Source organism: Harpia harpyja, chromosome 5, assembly GCF_026419915.1.
Source record: "Harpia harpyja isolate bHarHar1 chromosome 5, bHarHar1 primary haplotype, whole genome shotgun sequence".
NCBI lineage: Eukaryota > Metazoa > Chordata > Aves > Accipitriformes > Accipitridae > Harpia > Harpia harpyja.
This window is the reverse complement of record NC_068944.1, coordinates 3,046,914-3,071,158: the sequence shown is the minus strand read 5'-3', so window position 1 is coordinate 3,071,158 and position 24,245 is coordinate 3,046,914.

Here is a 24,245-nt window from a genome sequence, read left to right as displayed (position 1 = left end):
GGAGCAATTCTACCCCATATGAAGTGCTAATGAGACACAGTACTGTCCAGCAGCATTTGGATCGCAGCAGATGGGGATCATCTTTTATTTGTGCATGAAACTGTGACTTTATTTTTCCTTTTATTGCTTTTCGTAGTCCTTGCTCAACTATTGTTGGTTGTTCTCTAATATATCGTAGAGAGGGGAAGGACCACCAGTGTGCTTTAACATTGTCCAGGCTGTATTTTGGATATATATTCCTATCTACTTATGCTTTTTAAAGCTGCCGAACAGCCTGATACCTATGGTAACTCATCAGTGAAATAATATTTCAGAAAGATTTGTATTATGCAGCAGAATGCATCTAAAGCAATACATTCAGTTTTGAGTTTATATGTATTTTTAAATTGGCCTAGAGATTTATTTTTTTTAGACCTAGTAAACAGCATATTTCCATGGTTGAAAAATAAGAGTTACTTAACTACTGACAGATCTCAAAAAATAACACTGCTAGTTACGACTGCTTTAGCTGTAATGTTTTAAGTAATAATCTTCGCAATCTAAGGAAAAATTCCACTTACTATGCTACGTGAACTTAACCCAAATAAATCAGAACCTATGTGATCATACTATAATTTCACATTTAAATGTTTTCAGCTTACACAATGCACAAAAAAGACTGTGACCTCCAAAGGATGCAAAAAGATGTGGTGTTAATTGCTATCTTCCTGCCCTGAAAAATGGTGGGAGGGCCAATCTCATTTAAGCAACATGAGTGCTACAGGTTCCTGAAATTTAAAACCTGGACTTTAATTCAAATATAATACAGATATTTAGGATGGAGGGAAATATAAAGCATGTTTGCTGTTCAAAATTAATCCCTTCAAGCCATAATGAATACCTGTTGATCTAGTATAAATTTTTGATTGAACGGTAGACTATGACTCAAAATCCTTCCTACAGGATTCCTAGAGGTTTCATGCTATAAGAATTAAGAAGTTGCCAAAAGGATGAAATGCTTGCCCAAGTCTCCTTCAAAGGGTAAAATATAGGTTCCTTGTAAAAGCTAATCTGCTTGTTTAAATTATTTATTTTTAATCACCTGTCATGTCTGAAACAACAAGCACTTTTCCTTGGAAAAACATAAATCAGAGTGAAGTCATTTGACTATACAAACATGTAACAATATTGATATGGGCTGAACAAGTTGCATGACTTCAGTATTACAAGGATGAATGTAGAAATGTTTAAATGCATACATCTCAGGTGCCAGTGGTCCTGAAGAAGATTAATCAGCCTGGGTTTCTCAGAGGTTTGAAGTGAGGGTATGATTCACTGGCCTCCTAAGAGAGACTGTGGAGCTAGGATGGGGTGCTTACAGTGCCAGATGTTTATGAAAAAGTCAAGGTTGCCACATGCGGCTGTCCTTGGGAGAGGAGGGGCTGGTCTTTCTGCTTGACAGCAACTTTCCCCTTGCATCTTTCAGGTGAGCCACAGAATTTTTCTGTAGGAAGGAATGGAGAGGGAGAGGCTTCACAAAGACTGGTAAGTTGGTGGCTGCTCCATATTCTGTTATTATCAACTCTGTGAGGTCTTTGGATAGTTTCTACATCTTAATACTGTTATTCTAGTATGTAATAATTTCCTTATTAAATAACATTATTGTATTCTATAGTATTATTTCAGCTTAAATACAAGTGCAAAATCATTTTCCTTACTAAGTCCTTTTGCCTTTCCACTTATTTTCCAGTCACACAGTTAAACATCATGGAGAAAACACATGTAAACTGCAATTTGTAGAGGCTGATCAATTCCAAATGTAAAGCATTAATAGAAAGCTTAATAGATTTATAGCCACATCCTAACAAAAAGTAAAACTTCTACAGAATTGTTCCTGAAGTCATCTTCTACAGCCTTCTTTCATGTTACCTTGAACCATAAAAAATGATGAGCACTTGTCAAGAGAGGCAGTCAGTGAGCCAGGAGCACTATACCTTCAGCAGTATCACTCTTATCATGTACTTGTCTTGGGTGCTAGACAGGAACGGTAACAGAAAATCAAAAAGATCCCCCAAGAAAACACTCCCTAATAAGCTGTGCTATACTTCTACAGAATAAAATTTTATTCCATGACTACCCAAGTTTTCCACAGATTATTAGTATGGCTAAAATACACCTGTGGCTAGTAATTTTTAGTAAATAGAAAGGGAATAGCAAGTTCTGCCCAACAATATTTAGTCCAGCACAGGAGGGGCACTTTTGAGCATACCCCAAGATCCTGGTCACTTTTACTCTGGATCCGGTTTCACATGAGAGCATAGCGCAGGTCCCTTCTGCATCCAGCTTTATTCCTACGGATCCCAGGGCACAGAGGAGCTGGGGCAGTACATGCCTTAGTCTACCGCCAGCACGTAGGCAATGTGAGCGTCTGAACTTGGCCATTGAAAAGAGTTCCCAGGCCCCACCTTTTGGATGTAACTTTAGTATTTTGCAGTCAAGCTCAAATTTTGCGCTTGAACCCAAAGCAACATCTTTATGCGCATCCAGAGCCCAAAGACAGTACTTTCATTATAAAACCGCATTATTTCAAACCGAGCAAGCACGTCCTATTCACCTCCTCTTTACTGTCTCATCTCCTGTGGCCCCAGAAATGAGCTTCCAACCCCCCACTGATATCTGCTGATAAGAGGCAGAGCGTGAGCAACATGAAAAAATCGTGAGCTCCATTTTAAATCAGCTTCTCTGGACTTTGCTAATGGCAAAGTGTAGGATCTATCGCACTGCAGATTTATAGCCTGTGTTAGGATTTTGCTGATAAAGGTCACAAAAGTTTTAAAATGGTGTGATTACTATTTGTTGATATACACAATACGGTCTCATTTCAGAAGTCTGAAAAGTTTTGTAAAGCACATGTTTACTTGCCATGCGGTTGGCATTCAGTGAAGAGAAGGCCCGAATAAGAATCGAGCTGTCTGTTCCTGTTATACTGGGATCACAACTCACAGGGTCAGATTTCTTCATCCTTATATCAGTTTGATAGCAACATAACTCCACTGATTTTTATTGGTTACTTGCACAGGAAAGGAATGAGATGTAGCTCTGTAGAGTATTTTGTAAGGCAAGGTCTTGGCTCTCCTCTACCTTGCATGCACACTGCTCAAACAGAAAGAGTCTGAAGTCAGTATAAAAACAGCAAAACACTCACTTTTCCACACAGCCTGAAAGCTAATCACAGTGAGCTGAGGTGAAAGCCAGAGGTGGCTCTTTGGAAGCCATTCCTTTAAAGGGATAAATCATCCCTCAGTGTTTTATTTTGTTCACGTTTTTTGAAATGCAAATTCTCCTTTAAAGATTTTTACGGAAAAGAAAAAGACCCCTATAACTCCTACTTTGCTCTGAGCAGATTTTGAAATTGAACAGAAGAAACAAAAATCTAGGTATTCACTTAATATTAACAACTTTATTCTTTGCTCCCTTGCTGGTGAAAAAATTGGTGATGTCTTATGTCCAGAAATTAATTCTTCTACAAAAAATAAAATGGATTTACATATATCCCTGGTTGTTCTGAAGTGTCTAAAAGGGTCATTTCAAAGTTCAAAAAAAGCTAAAAATGAAACCAGGAAGTGAAGTCTACCAGCGTGATTCAGAAGGAATGCTAATGAAAGTCAGGTGGATCAAACTCTTCTGAAATCAGTGCATTTGCCTTTATTGCCAGAGTCAACACAACCGTACAATAGGAAACCAACCATTTAATATCTCTGTCTGGAATAAAGGAACTCTGCTTTGCTTAGCCTTAACCTTTGTGAGATTTCAGTTCAGATCTGCTTTAACTCGAAAGACTTGAACTGGAAAGGACAGATGGCTGTTTGACAGAGTGATAGCAGGGTGGAATCTGACATTTTCCCAGCCCTGTGGCATTCAGGTTGCAGCACCTTGTCATTCAAATCTCCCTCGTGTTCAGCCAACTGTTGCTTTATTATTTATTTCTCTGAGAGCTGATTAAAGTTTGAACAGTGAGGTGCAGGAGGATGCTACCTGACTTTTCACCTTACCTCTTGGTGAATTCTGCTTCTGATCTCCAGTTGTCAGAAACTGTACAGCCAACCACAGTCCAGATGTAATGAGAGGTGATTTTCTAAATATTGCTACCCCAAATTTTGGCACAAGAAAACACTAACTAACTTCTTCAATATTTATAATACAGCCAGAATAAATATGAAGTAAAGGAACAAGTAGATTTTTTAATGACTTTCTGCTCTGGGGGAGGCAGGGGGGAAGCTATTGAAAGCAACACCCTTGCTAGCTGTACTCTTTCCTTTTAGAAAAGCATCAGTGTCTAGGCAGTATAGCTTATGGTTTCAAAGCTGTGGGAAGGGACTACTGATATTTATTATTTAAATATGAGCTATCTCAAAATATAAAAAAATACAAAAGAGAAAGCCCTAAAATCAAGGGAGCTATGGTATTTTGAGGATCAGTCCATAGCATTAAATCGTGGTGTCACTTATGCTGAGGTAATGCCACAAAGACAGCTTTTGTACTGTGATTTAAATGTAAAACTGTCAGCTGTAGCTACTATATAAGTGTATCAGATATTACAGGGTAGATGAGAAAGGTGCATTTAATTTTTAATAGCATTATCAGCCTGCTGTGGTGTGTATTTAGCCAAACTACAGAGACATTATTGCATCAAACTGTGTGTAGGCTAGTAGCATCTCGTACAATTCATAGTAGGTTTGTGTATGTTTCAGTTGGTAGCAAGTTTCCTGTAAACCTTGTTCATCTCTTGCTGCTTATTTTTACAAGCAGTAGCAGGAGGCACAGACACGTGGCTTGGGTTGTAGCATCATAGATGGACTAGGTGACGCCAAGTTTTGAATTCATATTTTCTCAGGCTGAGTCAGTTCACCTGAAGTGTTTTTCTCAGTGACCAAATGATGTTCAGACTGTGATTAAGTGGAGGGTGATTAATTCACAAACAAGACAGAAGTGAGGCTGGTGACACCAGGGAAATATGTAAAGAAAGGTATTTTTGTCCCATTTTTTTTAATGATTTCTTTGTCCTCAAAGCCAGAGAATATCATCCTCAGGGTGCCTCATAGAAAGCTGGAGCTTAAAGTGGCAGTTGCTCTTTGCTTTGTTGAAATTTATTTTTGTCGTAAAATGTTTGATAAAAATGCATGTTTTTCTCTTTTCAGGATAGTTTGACAATGAAGCAGACCTTTTTGACTTGGGATTTAGAATGTTGCAATGCACTTTGAAGAGGGCAACACTTAAAGAGAAGTCAAAAGCCACATCTACAAAACATTGGGATGGTGGCTGTTCATCTGCCAGGTGGGATGAGTGAGGGGGAATGCATTACACAACACTCCAATATTTGCACTGCACTGACTTCCCCTTCTTTTCTGGGTACAATTCAAAGGATTGCATTTGATCTAGCCCTACAGAGGATTAAAGGAGGATTAAGAGGATGAACAAGTCAGTTGATGGAAGTTTGCCATTGATTTCAACGAGGCCAGGATTTCACCTCCGGTGACTGCCCTCTGTAATCAGAAAAACATGCCTCCTCTTGGGCCCCTTACAAAGGACAGGATCGAGAGGATTAAATTTTTGCAGTTAAGCAATCAAATGTCTAGAAGTCCCAAACTCAGCAGATATGAAACCATTCCTCCCCTCCTTTACAGATGCGAATAGCAGAGAAGCCTCTGACGATGTAACTGTGCGCAGGCTGGCTTGGTACGCAGGAGGGAGAGGAGCGGTGGGACCCACGAGCGTGCGAAGAAGGGAGTGATGGCCCTTGCAGCGAGTGCCTTCATTCCAGAGAGGAAGCCTCAGCCCAGGTTAGTGTCTGAGTAGGAGCCCTTGGGCTATAACAAGGGCACATGGCAGCGGATGAAATAGCCTACGTGATAAAATTGTATGAAGGAGCTGTAGCAGAGCAGTACAAGAGAGATCAGAGTTATTACTAGCGATCCAAACAGCTAAAATCCTCCTTCGCTTGTAGGACGTGGCACTGCTCACCTCTTGGCAGCTGCTTGACAAAGGGTTTGTCATCCCAGAGGCAGAGGGGCCAGAGCAACCTCTTTCTCCACCTGCTGACAAGCAAGAGAGCTGTTCTCATGTCGAGGGAGGACATGGCTGACAGGAAAACTTCAAGGATGGTCCTAACTCATCCTGCTGAAGGGTAGCATCATCCTCTTCTTTTTTTTCTCTTCCCCCCCCCCCCCCCCCCCCCTTTTTTTAATTCCCTGTGGTAAGTTGGCTCTCTAAGGTGGCACCAAAAAACATAACTTCTGATAGTTCAGCCGATGTTTTGTCCTAACTACCCTTATCCTTCGAAATGGGATAGTATTTTACCCGATGCATTGTGTTGCATTTCAATAACAGAACAGCCATGTCTTAGATTATAGCGTTACCTGATATCTCAATTTTATCATGTAACTTTATCAAATGAAATTTGATTTTTTAAAGCTTATCACAGAAACAGAACAAGATTAGTGAAAATAAGGTGGGTTGAAATGGGATGACAGGTCCTTCTGGTCAGTTGTTAAATTTAACTATTTTAGATTGGCAGCCTAAAGAGACTGTTTTTTCAGACCCACAGAGATTATTCTTTTTGATGTCTCCAGAAAGAGGGTGTACATTTCTGTTTATAAAGAGCACATTAAATCCTGGTTGTACCGAAGTTGGTGACAAAACTTCAAAAGAGACGGGTTGTACCTTGATTTAATTAGATGGGCTGGCACTATTTAACTTGTGGAGTAGAGCTTTTTTTATCTGATTAGGATAGTAGTTTTATTAACTTTTTGTCTGGCTTTAGTTTTGTTGTGAAACATTCACTTTCCACTCGATTTGTGCAGTACTAGTGTTGTGAGGAAAATTTCTGATTGTCAGGGAGAACCAAGTTATTGCTTTAGCAAGATGGCAGGGAGAAAACCTACTTCATTCATTTATGCCTTCTAAAGGAGCACTACTCTAATTTTTATTCATTTCATAACCAAAGAACGATACCTTGATTGAATATATTGATGGGTTAATTTTCTTTATTTGTATAGTAATAAATTCAAACCTAATTTTTATGTCCATTAATGGAAATGAAGGTAAATGTACTTCCAAATTTGTAATGACGTCTTAATGCTTTGTCTCAGTTTTCTCTCCTTGATTATGTAGGAACATTTTCTTTTAATGCAAAGCATTAAGTAAGTCATTAGAAAAGGATTATTATTCCATTGAAGACAAATATATTTGGCTTTAAAAGAACTTTGTCATCACATTATTTAAGCTTGTCCAGATACATAGCACACGACATAAGTTCTCACACGTATTTCTAATTCATTTTCTGTAAATGGATTCAGAATTCTAGTGTTTTTCCAGTCCCATGATTCTTAAATGTGATTGTATTTCTCTGTAGATCTAAGATTAATCCCTTTGTCTAATTGTGGCACTCTTTTCTTGATTCATCATATTTAAAATGAGTAAAGATGATTACCAAGGCAAGTTATTGCTGCAGGTCTTGCAGCCTGTGCCTGTGGTGCCTGTTTCAAGAAACTTTGTGTGACACGGATTTTTCAGAAATGACTCATGATTTTTCACAACTTTTTCAAGTGCTGATCAAGGGCTAGATTAAATAAAAAGTCTAGCCGGTTAAACATGAAGAAGGATTTCCAAAAAATGTGGCAATGAGAGAGATAGGCATACACCCTCCATAACAATTTTAGGAATTACAGAGGAAACCTCTGTATAGCTATATGTATAGCTATCTTGAAGGCATTTGAAAATCTAGCCTGCACACTAAGCCAGCTAGCTCTCACATCCCAAACCCTCTTTCTGAAAATGAGACTAGGTCCAGATCCACAAAGGCATTTTCTCCTGACCTCAATGGAAAAAACCCCACAGGTAATGTATGTGGTAAAGGTTAGTCAAGGTGCGTTGGTTTTGCTAGGAGAACTTGACAGAACTTTCGGCAGTGAAGTATCTCAGTATCTCTGTGGGGCTGGACCTTACAGATTTTATGCACAACCGGTTCTGGGGACGTTTTTAAATTATGCTAACAGTGGTGACCACAAACATGTAGTTTCTGCAGTTTTCTCAGTCCCATTTAGGTAAATAAGCTTTCATGAAATAGGATGAAGGCATCTACACAACCCTGTGATCTTTACATGGTCTTCTAACATTACCTTGAATCTGCTGTGCAAAGTTAATCAGCTTCTTTATTTTTTCAAATTAGCAGTGGAGGAATTTGACCTCGCTTTTGAGAGGTAACAGAAAGCCTGTCTGTTCTTTAAGACCCTAAAGCTCAACAACTTTCACTTTCTCTTTGAGCTTATTTTTATAAAGGAATGAACTTGTGTGGGTGAAGAAGGGGGAAAAGCACCCTGGAAAAATTCAGAGATTAAATTACCGTTATAAAGACAACTTTTTTCTGCCACTGGAAAGTGCAGGAGGCAAGAGAAGGGGCGAGAGGATGAAGGTAACAGCTGTATCTGTTTCGTAAGGACTTTCCCTCTAAATACCCTGGGAGTTATGAGAATGGAGCCATGACAGAAACAGGCCTTCAGCATGTAATTCATTGTCTTGTTCACTGAGGTCAGGAGAAAATAGCCAGCATGCTGCGTGGCAAATATGTTAAAAACCCCAACAAAATCACATTAGACAAATGCATTACAGGGAGGGAAGTGATTTGATTTGTACATTATCAGGCAACACTGTGGAAGAAAATGCTATTGTACTTCTCATCCAGTCACATAATGCGCTGGTACTGGCAGTGCTGACAAGTAATGCTGGAGTCTTTACAAAAATCCTCCCTGTACCTTCCTGGATCTTGCTCGCATCCACAATTAGTTGCATGCTAAGACAAGTCAGAGAGTTCTGCCATACCTCTGTGAAAGTCTCAAAGTCACAGCTCCATATATTATTTAAATAAATGAATGGGCTACAGTAAAACATGAAAATAACTCCATCTGGATACTCATAATAAATCATACGAGCTCTGGTGGGTTTTTTTTTCAGTGTGTGATGTCATCAGAACCCTTCGACAGAATTATTTTGCTGTATCTCGTCTATTATTCTGTATATTAACAGAGAAACAGCTGTCATTCTGATGAATGTCCTGAGCGCATTCAAAATAATGGCATGTGAAAGTATTGCCAAAAATACTTGGCATCAACCACAAATCATTACTGGAGTTCAACATCCTGATCAACGTTTAATGAATTATGATCAATTTTAAGTGACCATTTATCATCTCACATTGACTGGCAAGCTAAATCTTTGACAGAATAGCAAAACAGGCCTAATGCCAGTTGTTGCCAAAGTCTGCCTTTGACTGAAGACCCTTCTACCCCATGAACAATCCACTGCAGCATGCAAAATATAGGAAACTGAGAGGCACTCTGACCCCCATCCAAAGCATTGTTCCAACTCTTGTTGCTCTAAGTATAGGAAAGATACTGAAGTGCAAATGGAAGTCTTAGAAATTTTATTTTGCTAATATTCAACGTGTTCATATGATAGAAATTATTCAAATTTGGGAGGCAATGAGGTTAGTTTCCCATCAAAAATAGATCATTTCTATCCAGCCAATATTCTATTGACATTGTTGAGGCATTCTCTCCTCAACTTGAATTTATCTTCTGTCCTTCCTTTCATGTTCGTGCCTTCTTTAATCATGTCTGCAACATCAAAATTCTGTTTGATTTTGTAGCCTTAGTGTGGTTTGTTTCACAGCAGATAGGTGGGTTCCACAGCCTATTTCTGCCACTGAAATAGTTAGGCTGTTAATAAAAACAGTGGCTCACCTCTTTGCACATATCTTTTGAAACACTCAAGTACAGGAATTTGGACTTGGAACAAATACTTGCAAACCAGTTCAGCACTTGTTTTCATCCAGGTGTATGTCTGTAGCTTATAATACAAGATTAAGGATGGACAGATACCTTAGTACAGATATAATCGTTCAAAGGCTTTTACGCAAACTCTTGACATGGTAGTGTTTTTTATTCATATTGCATATGTATATCATAAAACATTTAATGAATAAGTTTAGAATCTTTCTTGGAAAAACCTAAGTGAGCCAAAGTCAGAGTGCAGTTAACTCGATACTATTGCAGCAAGTCTCTCAAACTTGAAAATTGATGATGGCAATGATTTCTATAGCACTATTTATGGTTGTGAACAATCTAAGTCCTATCCAAATTCCAGTGTATTCACACTGTGCATCCCCTCTTCAAATCGTAAAAGAGCTTTTGTCTAACGCAGTATCTGAAGCTCATTCTTCATTGGTCCCAATGGCACTAATCCAAAAGGAGTTTAATTTACATATTTCCTTAACAACATTGCCAACAAACCCACAACCTTCCTACAAGGAAATCGTTACAAAAACTTAAAATGTGCAAGAGAGCAGACTGATGTGTACTGCAAAGAACTGACTTATGTGTATATTTATTTGCACAGCTCTGAAAAGTGTAGGAAACACCATTCAAGATGAGACAGTCTAGCCAAAAAGGCCTGCCTGAGTGGCCAGCAAAAGAGAGGAAAAACGGCGATAATTCCTCTGATTTTCTGCTGCCGATAATATGCACTTTAAGAACATACTTGTTTATAAGAGATCTCAGTGGTTTCTTCTTTCCTGAATTTGTCATACTGCCATTTCAACTCATTGAAATGTTTGGAATCCACAATATCTTTTGGCAATGAGTTTCCATGAAACAATTAAATGAAGTAGGAAAAAAATACTCCTTTTCTTCATTTGTAACCTGCTGCCTCATCACTTCATGTGACGCCCCCTTCTTCCTGCAGTGTGTGGACAGTGATTAATGCTTAACTTCTCTTCATCTTCTTTATGCTATTTGTAATTTTATAGCCCTTTCATCTTCTTTTCCCTCAATCATTCTTTTCCAGGCAGACCTTTACAGGCTTATTTGCCACTGCAAAATCTGGGAGCGTCTCCCTTAGCGCAAATGGTTTTGTTTGAATGCAATAGAACAGTGTGGGAACCAAGCACTATGTACAGGTTAGCAATACAGGAGAGAATTTCTTAATGCTGGACCCTATTTTTTTGTCCTATGAGCTGTCAAAGATAAGCTCTGGCTCCGTAATGTGCTATTGGATTTGACATTGTATAATTATTACTGCCATCTACTGCACTGTGAAGTTCTTTCTCGTTAAGGGCATACATCTGTGTGTCAACCTGAGGAGGCTGCCATAGATTTGTTAAAATATCCATTACGGCTCATTACATGGAAAAGCATGTGGGCCATAATGTTTTATTCGGCAAAATTATCTCACAGGTACCTGGGGTTTGGACCAGGTGCTTAAAGAGGAAGATTTGCTTGCTGACAAATATTCTTCCTTTTTTTTTTTGGGGTGTGTATTAAATTAATGGGAACCATATGGTGAAGTACAGAAAAAACCCTGTGTTAATATCCCTTGCTAACTACAGCCACCTGTTATAATGGCCAGACTAATAGCAGGCCTGTTAGTGGTTGCTATTAACATATTCAGAGCCATTCTCAGCTTTTTTTGGCAGTAATAAAGAATTGTGCGTTACTTTCCTCAAAACTGAAAATCCTGTGATGAGTTGTTTTACAGATTCTGACAGCCAATATGGGGCAGCCATACGTAACCTTTCCTACTTAAAAATCTGCTTGCTTTAGTTTTCAATAACCTTATGATAAAGTACAGTCCGGTTTTGTGTTTATGTGCCATTCAGCTTAGGATGCTCATGCCCACTAATTCTCAAGTTCTGACATGAATGTGTCATTGTGGTGGGTTTTTTTCACTACCATCATATTTCACCTTCCTCTCATTCTCTGTGCCCCATTCACTGTGATCATGCCTTAGCTCACTTGATTCTCTAATTTCAGTTGTTTGTCAACATGCCTAAAAGCAGTATAAGTGGATCCCCTGGTAAATTAATAATTGGGGCCTATTGAAAATGTGAACTCATCCTTTATAATCACATCTGTTCCGTCAGTCTTGTTCTTGTGATAAATAGGCTGCAGAATAATTCTGTGTAATGAGTTTCATGTACTAGTTAACCATTATTGTTAATGTAAGCAACGTCCTCTGCCATATGTATTTGAAACAGTAATCATACTTCCCTATCATATTTTAAAGTCATAGGAGTGAATCTGTGAATGAAAAGGGTAAACCCAGCTTATAACTTCTTTTTATCTGCTTTGTTGCCTCTGCTCCTTAAAGAGCTGCCAAAGTGTATTTTGAAAGAAAAGCAACAAGCTAAGAATTGTTAAAACTAGCAGGGTCAAGAGTGTGGTTGGATTATAGCCTTACCAGTCACTAAATTGCTCTTCAGACACTACACCCAGTGAGCAGCGGCAGTCAGTGCCAGTATCGGGAGAGGAACGTTTCCTTCGCTGTACTGGATCCAGCTGAAGAGTGGAGGAAGAGATTGAAAACATCCTGAGTGTTTTGAGGAGAAGATGTTAGCTCTGTAGATTGCATGGTAAAATGTATTCGTAGGACTCAAGACAGGAAAATACTCCCTTTCATGAAGAATAAAATGAGATTGAAATGTACTTACCCCTAAGAATTTGCTGCTGCGCTTCTGGAGATGAAGAATACGCCACTGTTGAACTGACCCAGTGTGTCTGTTCTTACAAGTTCCACCTCATGCTCTGGTCTTCAAGAGCACAGTTTCCCATACACTTAATGATTGGTATTGAGGTTAGCCCATTAGTTTCTTAACAACTCATTTCAAGATACTGCTCTCACAGATTTCTTGATTTACTGGAGAATGATAATTCTCTAGAAGATTTTAGGGAAAGGAGCATTCTTCCTATTCAATGTATATCAGAGCATAAACCTGCATCTAATCACCTATGAGTTCAACATCTGGAGCTCAGGATATGGTGCCACTTAAACAACCATCATGTATAATAATTATTGGTCACAAATATTTCTCAAATTTTATTTTTTTCAATGCTGGCAGAGCAGAAAAGCATCAGCTGGCAGAGTGGGGCTGGCAATTCTGCGTATATGCGCAGAAGCCCCGAGTGAATTGGCTAGCTCGGGTTTGGAAGGTCCATAACTTCATTTAGATCAAACTGTACCTCAGTAAGTAAACCTGTATCAGAACACACAGGGCAGGAGGGGAATTTCTAGTGACAGTCCCAGCTCCCTGAACTATTTATCCATTTTACATCGGCTGTACGAAGGAGCAGAGAGATATTTAGGGACAAAGACAGGAATCTAGGTCTTCTATCTCCAATCATCTCTTTTCGCTGTGAAACTTGAGTGACTTTCTGCCTCATAACTTCCGCTGGCTGGAGGGATCATATTTTCAGCAAGACCTGTGGCGAGGTAATTTTCTGGGTAAATAGGAGCTTAACCCCTGGAGTTAAGAAGGCTTTTTGGTTTGGGTTTTTTTGAGAACATAAATAGGTTTTGGATAGAATTACAGATAGATACTTAACTGTGTTGGAGACAATTTTGTTCAAATTTTCAGCATTAATTATTGGCTGCCTTTGTTGTTCTCTCTTCAGCACGCTGGAGACTGCAGATAGCTTTTCTTGGCATGTATTTCTTGCCTTTTAATGTACAGAGGTGTTAGATGCTGGACTCAGGCACGTGAATTCCACTCTAGTGAATAGCTGTGGGCTATGACCCCTTTTTAGAGCTGTCCCTCTCTACGTACTAGTACTATTTTCCTACCTTAGAGAGTTATTATGACTATAAATACATTCAAGATTGTGAATTGCTCAGGTAATAATAGGAGAGTGGCACAATAGAATGGGTATCTAGAGGAGAACTGGATGAAATAATTTGGCTGTCATTTTTTCATGTAATAAAAATAAATGAACACATCTTTGGTGATGATGAAATATTTTCTGAATTAATTTCAAGTCGTTGCAGTGTTTGTATTGTGGAAAAATGCAAAGTAGGAAAAGTCAAACTTTTCATTTTGACATTTACAATTGGAATATCTAATTTACTTTTGAGTTGAGAAGTAGTCTTTTATCTTCCAAAAGTTTCAGTGCTGTTTGAACCAAAACAAAGGGTAACAAACAATCTTCTTCATCTGAAATAATTTTTTTTTTCTCCAGCTTCTCAATTTTCCATATTTTCTAAGAAAGGAAATTGTTTCAGGTTATCTGCAAAATTTTTTTTAATTTGATTTTTTTGGAACTGCTAGGGAACCGAAATATATAATGTATAGTGAATCCCACTCTGTGACTGACATCAGCTGACAGTTGTGCTGTGTAACTTGCTGTTCTTCTTAAGGTCTGTTACTTTCTCTGTTTTCAAGCATGTGTATTTATGACAAAGGCAGATAACTGCTAAGGACAGATAATTAAGTAGTGAAGAGGAAAATGTTCCCCCTTCTCATGAGAGTTAGTAATATTACGTTCCTGCTCTGAGCCAAATTCCCTAAGGAGCACTCAGTTTAAGACAATTATAAGCTGAATTATTTGTAAGTGTAACTGAGTTCCTAAGGTAGTTTATCAACAGTTATCAAGATACAAATATGGTAGATAGCAATACTATAATTTTTTCTCTAATGACATCATCTCCATTATTATTATAAATTCAGTTCTGCTTCTTTTTATGTGTAAACAGAGCATTTTATCACATGATATTTTCTTCAGATATTGCAATATTTTTACATGGGTTAGTTTTAAATGTATATTTCCACCTTCGTTTCATCATCAACCTTGTGTATGCAGGCACAGACTATTATTACTGCTTTCAATTTCTTTCCTATTTGCTTAATAGCTGGTTTCAGCTGATGTGACCTTTTACTTGATAAAAAGAAAATAGAGCATCAATGGATTGCTATCATCAATAGGATACAATTAACCAGGCAATGATTTAATGAAAGAATAATGTCAGAAGAACTGTGTTGGAAAAGCTATTTTAAGACTTGGAGACAATTTTATGCAAAAAGCATATGCAGAAGGTAGTGATTTCATTAGCATAGTGCTTAGGAGTTGACAGCATCCTTGATTTTCTTCTCTTTTCTCTAATTTTATGCTTAAGTGATCATTGAGGTAAGTGATGTGGAAGAGAGAAGTACTTCTCCTTTGTCTTTAAAAGATGAAGCAAAACATTTAAAGACTAAAAGGAGGCTTCAGTCATCTGCCTTCCCAAATTACTGTAGTTGCCAAGTAATGAAAGCTGTGACCCCCGTTAAATGCAGCATGATCTTTGCTCGCTGGCTAGGTAGTATCTGATCCAAACAGTTCTAAGCAGGTAAAAAGAAGATGCCCTGAGCATTGGTTTTAAGGGCATTATTTTGTAAACCGCATGACCTGTCTTTTGAATAAAACAGCTCAAAGAAAGTAACCAAGGGTGTCTTGTCACCAGTGAAAACTGAAACTGTATTGTTTGTCAAGAGCTTCGTTATGGAAATACTGTGTGCTGAAACATACTACATATAAAGCTTTTACTTTCTCTCACTTTTTTATTCCTTTTTTATCTCATTTAATGTGACTTTGTCATTCATATTGCAAATGTCTCTCTTCTTATATTCAGCTAGAAAGACATAATGTCCCATCCCACCAAAATAAAATATAGCTGGACCAACAACTCATCAAACATCATTCATTCTTTAATCAGATTTTCAAAATATGAAATACCTTATCTTAAATCAACTGTGTGTTTATTAAGTTTTTCTTCCTCAGAAGTATTTCCTGTTACTTTAGTATTGTCCATATATTATGGCCAGGCTATGATATTCCATGTTTAGGCTTTCATTGCAGTAAGAATTGGAAATAAACATAACAAGGATAGTCTCAGAGTCCAAAAGCTTGCACGTGAAGAGGTTAAATAAGAAAAACATAGCAGAGAAACAGGAATACAAAATGATACACCGTCACGGCTCTGGAGAAGAATCAGTTATGCCATAGTTTTGTGCTGCCATAGGGACTGTGTCATTAGTCTGAAAGGTAAGGGTTATCTGTGCTGTAAAGCACAATGGAAACATGGAGAAGGGGAAGCGGATGAAGTGACCAGTAAAACTAGCTCCAATAATTATGTCACAAGCCAGGCCACAGAAGGTTGCACTCCAACTAAGTATTAAAATGATCATATTTTAAAATAAGGGTAAGTTCAGGAAATATGATAGGAATTATTAGTGTGCTAGAAAAGCACACTGTTAGCCAGCCAAGTTTCTTTCCCCTCTGAAGGCTTTAGGTCCATTCTGGGCATTAAGAGCATGGTCGCTTTGAAATTCATATTTCAGATTTCCGAATCTGTACAAAACCTTATGGACAAGAAATATGGGCAAAAAAATACGAGCAAGCTGTCTCTAGACAACCGTCTAATGTGTGTTACTTTGCCCCTCGTATTCCAAGATAATGGCTCTAGTTGAAGTAGAATTAAGAGCTCTGCTAGGATTTGAGTGAAGGTATCTTAAAAAGCAGGTTATATATAATATACTGAGTTTACAGCTCAGGAAAAGTTGTTGCAATGAAATTTCTGTTCATACAGAGAGCAAGCCAACATCCTGCAGAGATATACAGAATTTACTCTTTCTAACTTGCTTATTTAAAAAGAAAGATGTCAAAATACTCCTTGCAACATACTTTTCCTGTTCATGCATTACATCTTGGAGTAGTGCTCCTCAAGTTACTTTGGTGTGCTCATGCTATGACTTCTATGCATGTGTAGCCTTGCGGTCTCCCAACAGCTATACTGCTTTCTATTGAAATACTTACTGTAGTATCAAAAACAATTGAGTCTGTATGAGCTTTTTTGGGAAAATGATTTTGTATCGTGTTTTGACAAATCTTTTACTGTATTCTTTTGTTTGTTCTTATTTTTATCCTGCTAACAGTACTTCTGTCCTAACTTCATGGGCTATTTGTTTCTACTACAGGACTCATGAGTTTATGTAATTGCTGAAGAGTCATCTAGAGCCTAGATTACTAACTTTAAATGATAGATTCTTTCTTTGTTGTTGTTCTCTTTTCTCCTCTGCTACTCTATATGAGATAAGAACTATTGATATGTTGTTGATAATTCATTCAGGCCTGAGAAATATCTTCACAATTCTGCCTTCCAGATAAAGCTGCAGATGAAAGAATCAGATAAATTATTAAAACAGACAGACAATGTCTTCTGGTTTACACTCAATTTATTTTTTTGTTACTGACCGTGTTTCCATGATAGATTAATACCATTCAGCTGGAGTTTTATATTGGACACCATGTGAAATATCAGCTTCTTACAAGAACACATATTTTGACATTATGTTGACATTTGCAAAGTATCAACAACCAGCACAACTGACACAGACCAAGGAGTCATTAAAAGTAAGTATTCAGCACATTACTAAAGAAAGAAAGCACAGTAACCAATTATTCTTTTATACTGCAGTTACATTGTTGTGACTCTTGGTGTCAGGTGAGTAATTCTTTATTTATGCCTAAAAAAGAAGAAAGAAATTTATAGTGTGTGAAAACTTTGGGAAGAGAAGGATAAACTTGTACTTTCCAAACTTGTGGGTGGAATTCAAGATGCCTAAGTTAAGAGACTAATCTCTATGGGCACCATACATAATCAGCTGTGAGAGAGAAGTGATGCAACAGTGGGTGATTCAGAGCAGGATATTAAATAGGTGTTTCAAGAATACACCATTTTATTTCCATTTTTCCATTCTAATTAATGTATATTTATATGATGTGACTCCATTTTAACGATAGTGTTCTTTTCTCTTTCTTTCTAGTACTGTAACTTCACTATGATAATATTCATTTCTGTTTGTTTGTAGTCCAGTGGGAGAGGAAGATAGGCTAATCCTACATAAATTTTTACCACATTAAGAACCAGGGGCTCTCTCTTAAAGCTGTATGTTCTGAATCTCTACTTGACCTGGAAGAACAGCTTGTTACTGAAGTGAAACAAATGTAAATTCCAAATTAAAAAAAAAAAAAGGCAAGGGGACATTTCATTATCAAATTTGCTTCTGCCAAAATCAGCTTCCAATTTTCTTCTGTTTTTTCATTCTCTGGAAAAATGAGATAACCCTTAATCCAAAACTCATTCTCTTTATTTACTCTCTGCTTTCCTCCTTGTCTTGAATTTCTCTGTTTTACCAAGTATTGCATATAAAGGATGCAAGAGACTTCAACCCCAATTCTTTCAAACAGGAAGTGGTTCTGACTTCAACAGCTATAGCATGGGAGTGTAGTATACCAGGGAAAATTAAGTGATGGCTTATGCCAACCTCAGTAGCCTGTTTAAGGAAACACCATATACTCATATACTCAAGAATCATGGAATCATTTAGGTCAAAAAAGTACCTTAAGATCATGGAGTCCAACCATAAACCTAACACTGCCAAGTCCACCACTAAACTGTGTCCCTAAGCACCATGTCTACACGTCTTTTAAATACCTCCAGGGATGGTGACTCCACCACTTCCCTGGGCAGCCTGTTCCAATGCTTGACAACCCTTTCAGTGAAGAAATTTTTCCTAATAGCCAATCTAAACCTTAACCAGCACCCACCTCGCTACAACCTCCTTTCGGGGAGTTGTAGAGCACGCTAATGTCTCCCCTCAGCCTCCTTTTGTCCAGACTAAACAACCCCAGTTCCCTCAGCTGCTCCTCATAGGACTTGTGCTCTAGACCCCTCACCAGCTTTGTTGCCCTTCTCTGGACACGCTCCAGCACCTCCATGTCTTTCCTGTAGTGAGGGGCCCAAAACTGAACACAGTACTCGAGGTGCGGCCTCACTAGTGCCCAGTACAGGGGAACAATCACCTCCCTGCTCCTGCTGGCCACACTATTTCTGATACAGGCCAGGATGCCGTTGGCCTTCTTGGCCACCTGGGCACACTGCTGGCTCATATTCAGCCGGCTGTCCACCAGCACCCCCAGGTCCTTTTCCACCAGGCAGCTTTCCAGCTGCTCTTCCCCAAGCCCGTAGCGCTGCGTGGGGTTGTTGTGACCCAAGTGCAGGACCCAGCACTTGGCCTTGTTGGACCTCATACAGTTGGCCTCAGAAAACTGATCCAGCCTGTCCAGATCCCTCTGTAGACCCTTCCTACCCTCAGGCAGATCAGCACTCCCACCCAACTTTGTGTCATCTGCAAACTTACTGAGGGCGGGCTTGATCTCCTTGTCCAGATCATTGATAAAGGTATTAAAGAGGACTGTCCCCAAAACTGAGCCCTGGGGAGCACCACTCATGACTGGCCACCAACTGGATTTAAGTCCACTCGCCACTATTCTTTGGGTCTGGCCATCCAGACAGTTTTCTACCCAGCAAACAGTACACCCATCCAAGCCATGAGCAGCCAGTTTCTCCAGCAGAATTCTGTGGGAAACGGTGTCCAAGGCTTTACTAAAGTCCAGGTAGACAACATGTACAGCCTTTCCCTCATCTGCTAAGTGGGTCACCTTGTCATAGAAGGAGATCAGGTTATTCAAGCAGGACCTGCCTTTCATAAACCCATGCTGACTGGGCCTGATCGCCTGGTTGTCCTGTACATACCATACACCTTTAATCTTTTAAAATAATTTAGACGTTTTTTTGTTGACACTTGTCTTGATGCATGCATTGTCTGAACATACCTAATAAAAATGCTAACTTGCAAATTCCCATTTGAATTACATAGTGCATTCAAGATTGGCAAAGTAATAGCGATTGTCCAGCAGGAAGAGCAAACTGTTATTTTTTTCAGTGCTTTGAAAGATTTCTGCATTTGTTATTACAGACAAGAGCTCACTCCAAATTCCTTTTAATTGTTTCAGTCAAAATGTCATATGTGTGCATGACTCATGCAGTTCATTTAGCATTTACTGTTTAAACCTCATAGGCATGGAAATATAGGGGAATTCTTGCAAAATGAGCTGAACAGCATGAGATGATTGAAAGACTAGTGATCAGATTGTCCAGAAGTATTCATAGTAGGGACAAAAACCCAGAAGCTTGTTATTCACTTTGACTTCAGTACTGCAAAACAGAAGTCAAAACCCCATAAAGTACTATGATTCTTTTTAAGTAAAAAGACTTTACTTTTCTGAAGAAATTGCCTTTTTATAAAGCATATACCTGGAAAAAATAATAAAACTGGAAGATTAAATTTGATGCAGATTAATTTATGTATCTTATCTTTAGTATTTCATCTCATATAACTTATCTCTATCCTCTGGAAAGGCCCACTGTAACCCTTAGAGTGGAATAATGTGCTATCTATAGGGTATTTTGAAATTACTTATTAGTTGTAGTTAACACACAGCTCCTTATGAAATTCCTGTTTATGTTTGCATTTCAGACAGTGCAAACTGAATGTTGTGCAATTCTCAGCACATTTTTCAGGAACGGAGAAGGGTGTTCGGTGAATGAATCAAGAGTAAAGTAGTTTGCCAAGCATTACCTTTTTTCTTTGACATAATTATGGGATAAGGTTCATGTACTGGTTTTTAGTTGTTATTTTAAAAGCCAAGGATTCTATATTGCTTTCCCATTACTACTTCTTACTTACCTGTTAGCACATATACCTCTGCTTATGAAATTTTCTCTCCAGCATCTAGGGTATTTATGGGAGAGAACTGTTTTAGAACCAAGAAGAAAATTCATTGTCTAACTACAAAGATGCCAGTAAAATATATTTGGGAAATTTGATTATATGAAAGACATAATTTACATCTCTGGAAGTTTCTTAAAATATTAAATCTCACTGCAGGTAAAAAGAGCCCAAAATTTTGTTTAAAACGTCATGGCTGCTTTGTGTCATTTGCCTGTATTTCTAGAAATAGCATCAAGGATAATTTTCTATCTACAACATTACTAGCAATCATTAACTGTAAAATGTAACTTCTCTTAATGAATATATATGATGGTATTACATGATTATACTTTTGTAGTTCAGTTATAGCTAATCATACTGTTAAACTTGCATTTGTAAGGGATAGCCTATGATTAGAGGTACTAGCAAGTGATGGTTCTTGAGGACTGTAAATATTTTTCCCCCAGGCCTCAATTCAGTAAAGCACTCTTCCAGCCGTTTACAGCAGTTCTCCACTTTCCAGTTCTGACAAGACCTGTTACAGCCTCAGTGAAGCACATAGACATTCGTATGGCCACCCCCCCCCAAATTCAAATCTCTGGCTGTCATTTGGAAGATAAAAAGAGAGGGGAAATTTAAAAAAGCCCAAAGCAGACGTGAAAATTATGGAAAACGTTTAAATTGTGGTTGTATTATCCAGGTAGTGTAAGCCAATCTTTTATAATCAGTGTATGGACTTTCCTATTCCAGGTTCCATGTAAATGGTACTCCACTACAGCAGATACCCAAACACAGAAAGATGGGTCTGGCTTCAGATTAACAAAGACAACTATGCATTATTCCCTTTAAGGAGGTAAGCAGATAAAAAAAAACAGCCCAGAAATACTAGGAAGGGATTATTTAAAGGTTTCCTTGCTTTTGAACAGGAACAACAGCAAATCTGAAACTAAAACATCTTGCAGGAAAGTGTGGATTTTAATCATTGTTTAAACTACATAATTTTTTTTAAGCTACTAACATGTCTTATTTGATCCTTTTAGAATGAGAAGTTCATTTGTTCAGTTCTAACAATGAATGTATAGGATAATATTATATGAATCCAGCTGAAAATTTCAGCCGTATTGTGTAAACAAAAAAGAAAAAATCTGATCAAAATTAAACAAGGAATGCTAAATTTGTTTAAATTGCATACTATTATATTTTTGATATTTTGCCTTCTTGTCAGAATTCAAGCTAAGAAAAAAATTCTGATTCTAACTCTATTTCCCAGGGTTAGACAGATTTTTTCTTCCCCTGCTATCTATCTGTGATACAGACAAGTGGTAGCCATAGGTTTCTACTTTTTTTTGTAGATATAACAGATATATTGGTGAAGTGGAGGCAGGAAAACAGGTTTAAAATGCAGTTTGAGTGACAACAGGATGCTGTAATCAAAAGATAATAGAGCAGAATGTGTTATGTGTTAAAATGTGAAAACAGAGAAACAGTACAATCTGGTCTGTGTGCATCCATCAAAGCAGATTTTTTTCTGTTGTTTTCTCAAGCCTTTATTTGCTTGAGGGGGGAAGAAAGTCTAAAAACCCAAGGGCAAATTGTTTAATTTAAACTCAAATTCTCTGCAAATGCTGAGCTAATATCTAGTGATATTTCTTTTTATCAGATTGCAGTCTTGTGCCTTCAATTTTTAGTCTAGGTAGTGTACAGTTATACTACAGTTTCTTAAAATCAACTGCAGTGTCTCTGTCCCTGAAGAGAATGCTATTCTCTGAGGTATAGCCAAACTGACACAGAGCAAAGTGAGGAAAGAAGGCATTTATACAACATGACCACACTGCTGAATGTACAGCAAATGCTTAATGGATTAGCTGAAGATAGAAAATTTTTTAAGCAACGTATAGTGGAGGTGGGGAGAAAAACTGAAGCGTTTAATAAATAATGGAAGTTGTACAATTTAGAGGTCCCACTGCTCAAAATGCCTCTGAAAACCCCATTCTGAAACATTTGCAGAACCCAGGCCCAAGGACCAGGAATTATTTAATAAAAGAATAACTACTGAGATACAGGCGTTTTCTAGGTCTCTCAAACTGGAATTGGATGTGTTATTTAACAGATTTGATTATCAGAACAATGTTGAGACCTGGCTATTTACAGGCCATAAAACCTGATAAAATGACCCCCACCTGCCGCTGCCTTTCAATGTCCCAAATCACCTTGTAAAAATTGGTACCAGTGTGTTTGGGGGGGGAGTGTTGGTAGCGGGGTAGGGGCTGCAGGGCCGGCTCCTGTGAGGAGCTGCTAGAAGCTTCCACAGCTCCAGGTGGGACCCGCCCCTGGCCCAGGCTGAGCCCGTCAGTGAGAGTGGTAACACCTGTGGGGAACAGGTTTGAGAAGGGGAACCTGCAGTGAGTGAGGGGAGTGGGGTGTGAGAGGAACCCCTCTGCAGGTGTGGAGGTCAGGGAAGGAGGAGGGGATGCCCCTGCAGCCTGTGGTGAGATGGCAGGCTGTCCCCCCCAGCCCGCAGAGGGGAGCAGATGCCCCCAAGATGGCCGGGACTCTGTGGTAAAGCCCGCGCTGAGGCAGTCTGTGACTGAAGGACTGCAGCCTGTGGAAAGGATCCGCGTTGGAGAAGCTCGTGAAGGACTGTCTCCCGCGGGAGGGACCCCACGGCGGAGCAGGGCCGAGTGCGGAGTCCTCCTCGTCCCCCTGAGGAGGACGGAGCGGCAGAGACCAGGTATGGCGGGCGGACCCCAGCCCCCGTCCCCTGTTCCCCTGCGCCGCCGGCGGGAGGAGGTGGAGAGAACCGGGAGCGGAGTTGAGGCGGGAAGGAGGGAGGGCGGGGGGGAGGGTGTTCCCAGGCTTGGGTTTACTTCCCGTTATCCTTGTTTTGTTTTGATTGGTAACAACTTAAATAGATTTTGGTTTTTTCCCCCTAAGTCAAGTCTGGTTTTTGCCCATGACCATAAGTGGTGAGTGATCCCTCCCTGTCCTTGTCACGAGCTTCTTGTTATATTTTCTCCTCCCCATCCCACTGGGGTGGAGGAGTGGGTGAACGGCCTCATGGTGCTTTGTTGCCAGCTAGGCTTAAACCACAACACTGAACCCTAGTTCATGGAACACCAGTTCCTTCCTAGAAGGGAATGGAGATGTAGAAGGCTCTCCAGGCAGAGGGAGAGGAGAGCACAAGGTGGATGGCTCTTGACCTCTCTTATACTCTGTGGTAGTTTGGAGAACATTGTATGGATTTCTGTGGCCTGCTTTATGCCCTTTTACTGTCTTAACCTTTGCAAGTTTGACTGTAAGGTCTTTAAGGACAGCCAGTTAACCCCGTTTAAAGAATTTGTGCAATACGTAGGACTATGGGGCTCCCTGATTTCCTGTGATAAAAAACAGGATGGAGTTGGGGTGAAAGTAGTCTAAGAGGAGTAGACTAGTTGCTCTACCCCTTCTATCTGTGAGTGTAACCCCAAACTTTTGTTTGTTTTGCTCCTTGTCTATGCTGAATGCTGGTTTGCTCATGAGGGGAGTGTGGCTACACAATTCTGCTGTGTGGCTGGCTTCTAACATCAACTCACAGGGGGAAATGTCTGACTTCTTGCCCAGCTGAAGTTATTGTTGCGGACTGACCTAAGGTGAAACATTAGCTTTAAAATAATTCTGCCCTTCAAACATAGGCATGAATTCCACAGGGTCTCACTGGAAGTTAAAGGAAAATATTTCCCACAGTGGCTTTTCCCAATTAGAGTGTGGGGGCTTCAACAGGAACCTAAGGAACTAAATCACATCCTCAACC